Here is a 4,913-nt window from a genome sequence, read left to right on the forward strand (position 1 = left end):
ACACTGAGAACTCAATACTACAGAAAGTTGAGAGGAGTTTAGAAAGTTTAAACACTAAAGAGGTGAATTTATTATACTTAACAATATTAAACACATCCACACGAGAATCACACAGAAATAGATTACAGAGTGAGAAGTAAATTTTTTTGTGGATTGGAGTCCAGAATAAATATAAAAATAAAATACCCATTCTGTGAGGTTGGACGATTCGGAGGTCTTCTGGCTGAAGTTGTATTCTTGAAGTCTTTGGCTATTGGAAGTGTCCTTTGTGGCTGGCCCACATGGCTCAGAGATTTCTTGGAGGCAGACTTGTAGGTGTCTTCCTTTCCCTGATGTCTCTGTCTGTGGTAATCTATAGACCTGGAGGGACCACAGTCGGATGTGATTTTCAAAATTGTGATGTTATCTGAAGAGAGAGAAGGGACACAACCCTTCTGCTTCTGCACAATTTGAACCACTGGCTTGTCTGTCTTTGTCCAGCAGAAACTAACAGCTTTCACAGAGATGGGCAGAAGGTCTCATGACTGCCTCACTGTATTCTCTAGACACTTATAATGAGATTCAAGGTTGGAAACTTCTATCTCCCCAGGGTTCAGGATACCAGTATTTACACTTGGAGGAGTTTGCTCTTTCAAAGTCCGTGTGTCAGGGTGGCCTTGTATGCCATGTTAATGATTGTAAGCTTAGGTAATTCAATCGCTAGAACAAGCCAGTGATTTGGGTCCAGGCTCATAAGACGTGTCTCCTGTTGTAGGCCTTGGAATGTGAAAAAGTATTTCAGATGCCAATTGCGGTGGCCATCTTGGCTGCCTGTTTTTTCAAGTTTAACTGTCGGATTTTTCCATTAAATATTTAGTGTAAGTTTCCAATCTATGAATTAAAATTCATCATTTGGCATATTGTGTTATCTTGACACTGCAAATGTGATAATAGGAGCATTTCATTGCAGAATTGTGGGAAGAAATAGATGGAAACACACATTTCTTCCCAATAATCACTTCTCAAATTCACACATTAACCTTAGAATTACTGCAGCTGAGATTTTCTGTTACAGTTGTGCTGATTTAATTGAGTTGGAGTTTTTTTCTTGGATGGTTATGTGTCGGGTTCGACCCTGGACAAAGTATCAACAGCTACTATATATTTTTTTCTCTCTCCTGCAATGAAGCGTTAACCATTCAGGTTCCTGCACCTTGATAATCTTTCTCCCTAAACCGACAGTGAGTAATAAGTAGTTTCTTTAACCCCAGTGAGGTGGCTGAGATTTCCTCTGGGCCTTTGCTCTTACTGAGTTCTGCTTTGAAATTATTGGGTTTGATTAGAGTTGGGTTTGGGATCTGATCATTGGGTTCTTCAGTGGGTAGATCCACACTGAGCTCACTTTTAGCTTTCTGGTGAGGTACACAAGTGCTGGTTACTTGAGGGTATTTTCCCTTCACTTTTCCCTTTACTATGGGGAGGATCCTTTTTTCTAATCTGCCCTATATTCTCTGGGATATTAGTGTTCGCAGATGTCTGTCCAGCTTTCACTGCACTCTCCTGCGGCACTTCGACTAAGTAAGGCATCACCCTCACCATTGGCTTGCATGTTTGGGACCTTTCCTTGCCATTGCATGTTTATACAAATGCTGTTTGCAGCCTATTTAGGGTGCCTCTTGGATCTGCATTTAAGGAGGAGAGTGTGGGGATTAATTTATCTAACATTTCAGGGTTGACTAATCGGAGAATAGGAAATTCCAGTTGGTATTCCTCCTGGCCCTCCTCTAACCTGTCCTCACGATTCTTTTCAATCCTTCCCTCCTGACTGTCTGACAGATCTGTAGTTGTCTGTCCCCTCCACAGCCTTTACTTTTTATTTCCTTTGGTCTGGGGTGTCAATTAAATAATTCACCTGACTGTTCCTTTTGCCACTCGATATGGACCACTGAACCGGGATTTCAGGGGTTCCCCCTGCATTGGGAGTAGTAACAATACATGGTCTCTGGGCTGAAATGTTCTAACCTTGACATTTCTTTATGTTTACATTTTCACAGCTGCCTGGGTGATCTTTAGGTGTTCCTGATCCATTGCACAGGCTCCCCTGAGCCGCTCCCAGAGCATGGAAATGTAGTCTAACACGGAAGACTCATTCCTCTGTCCCAAAAACTTCTCCTTGATTAGTTTAAGAGAACCTCCCACCTCGTGTCCAAAAACTAATTCAAAGAGACGAGAGCCAGTGGAATCATTGGTTAAGTCCCTGATAGGCAACAGGATAAATCCCAACCCTATGTCCCAGTCATGGGGTTTCTCATAGCAGTATGGCCTGATCATTGTTTTTAGGGTCTGGTGGTACCGCTCCAAAGCCCCTTGTCACTGTGGTTGGTAAGCCTTGGACTTTATTTGGGTTATGTCCAGATTACCCATGACCGTTTCAAAAAGATTAGACATAAAATGCTTACCCTGGTCCATCTGGATCTCAGCAGGCAGCCCATATCGGGTAAAGTATTGGGTTAGCCCCTCCACAACTACCTTGGCAGAGATAGTTGTTCCAGAGAATGGTCTCTGGGAATCGGGTCACCACATCCAAAATGGTGAGAAGATACTGGTAATCCCTCTATTGTTTTCAGCGGTTGTCCTGCACAATCCACCAACACTCTGCTGAAGGGTTCCCCAAAAGCTGGTATGGGAATTAGGGGCGAAGGTTTAACTGCAGATTGAGGCTTCCCCACAACCTGGTACGTGTGACCAGTTTTACAGAACTCTACCACATCTTTGTGGAGTTGTGGCCAGTCAAAATGCTGTCTTATGTGGGCTTCGATTTTTCATACACCGACATGTCCAGCCATTGGAAGTTCGTGGGCCATTCTTAATATTTCTTTAAGTGGACCTCAGCGGCACCACTGTCTGGTGAACCACTGTCCTCTCTTCATCCGCAGGTCTGTGAGGAGGTCTCCACTTCCTCATCAGCACCTCATTCTTTAAATAGTAGCACTCTGAAACTCCCTCTGCTTCAGTTTTTGTTTGGACAGTCTGTGATATATTTTTAACACTGGGTCCTGTTGCTGAGCCTCAATTAAGGAAGATCTGTTTAACACATCCTTTGGGTCCATTACCTTCCGAAAGAAGGTTTCAGACAACCAGCCAGTAGGGTCATCCATCTGCAGTGTCAGTTCAAGGGATTGTTTGGCCATGGACCGAGTCACCACACAATCAGGGAGAATGTCAGGGACCTTCCCCTGTAACTGCCTTTTCTCCCTGACCTCTTTTGATTTCTCGAGAACTACTGGGGAAGCTGCCACCTTTTCCCCCGTTAGATTATTACCTGGGATTAGGTCGACCCATCCACCGGTAAACTAGGTACAATCTCCATGGTTACCGGTACTGAAACTAGGTCACACTCCAACTGCACCCGATATAAAAGTATGGACATATACCATCTTCCGATACCATTCACTAACACTCTAGCATTCACTGCACGCTCGGAGGAAGGTCATGACTTTTCCCAGCAGAAGGGATTGGGTGGCCCCTGTATCCCTCAGTATGACTACGGGCTTGCTTGCCTCATTGGAGGAGTGTGGGAACACTTTTTCTTGGGATACAAATTCCAGGTAACTCTCGGTGATTTTGTTAAGTTTTCCCGCACTCTCTGTGGTAGGTTTACTGGGTCTGACTGCCGCAGTTAGAGGCACAGTCTGATCTGCCGTGCTTTCCATCGGGGCCCGTTTTCCTGCACTGATCTAGTGGACTCTGATTAATCCTACAGGTTTTCCCCGTCATTTCCATCATTCAGCTCGACGGTGATCGGCCTTATTACAGTGGAAACATACAGATCGTCGGCCATTACTCCTGGTCTCAGTATCGTCCTATTTGGCTTGAGGATGGGCCCCCGTGTGTCCAGCTTTTCCTTCCAGCCCATGGCTAGCCGGGATCCAATCATCCTCCTTTTATTCTCTGGTCTTCGGGGAGACAAGGGAAGTGTTTCCCTTTGGTGCTAAGGCCTTGTGTACAAGAGAAAATTCATCAGCCTGCAAAGCAACCAGCCTGGCTCTTTGAACCTCTTGCCCCTCTTTGTGGGTTTTAATGGGAGGGAGAGCGAGTTTTTGAACTCCTCGAGAACGATCTGAGGTTTACATATGTGGGCTCTATCTTGAGTGTCAATATCTACTGGTCAAAAGAAAACATAAAAACAGACTGTAAAATCTTCTATAGATACATAAAAAGGAAACGTTTGGTTAAGACAAATGTGGGTCCATTGCGGCAAAGTCAGGAGAATTTATAATGGGGGACAGAGAAATGGCAGAGAAGCTAAATGATTATCTTGTGTCTGTCCTAACTGAGGGAGATACAAGAAATCTCCCAGAATTAGAGATCCAAGGGACTCGGGAGAATGAGGACGTGAAGGAAATTAGTATTAGGAAGAAAGTTGCATTGGAGAAAATAATGGGGCTGAAGGTTGACAAGGCCCCAGGATATGATATCCTGCATCTCAGAGTGTTGAAAGAGGTAACTATGGAGATAGTGGGTTCATTGATGATCATCTTTCAAAATTCTAGAGTCCACAGCGGTTCCTGCAGATTGGAAGGTAGCAAATGTCACTCCACTATTAACGAAGGGAGGGAGAAAGAAAACCGGAAATTAAGGATCTGTTAGCCTTACATCAGTCGTTGGCAAAAAGCTGGAATCTATTCCAAAGGATGTGATAAATGGACACTTGGATAATAATGATCTGATTGGGCATAGTTAACATGGATTTATGAATGGGAAATCATTCTTGACGAACCTGTTCGATATTTTATTGAGGATGTTACTAACCGAATTGGTAAAGGGGAGTCCGTAGACGTGGTATGCTTGGATTTTCCGAAGGCTTTCGATAAAGTATCCCACAAGAGATCGGTTAACAAAATTAAAGCACATGGAATAGGAGATAATATATG

This window comes from Heterodontus francisci, unplaced genomic scaffold (genome assembly GCF_036365525.1).
Source record: "Heterodontus francisci isolate sHetFra1 unplaced genomic scaffold, sHetFra1.hap1 HAP1_SCAFFOLD_279, whole genome shotgun sequence".
Classification (NCBI taxonomy): Eukaryota; Metazoa; Chordata; class Chondrichthyes; order Heterodontiformes; family Heterodontidae; genus Heterodontus; species Heterodontus francisci.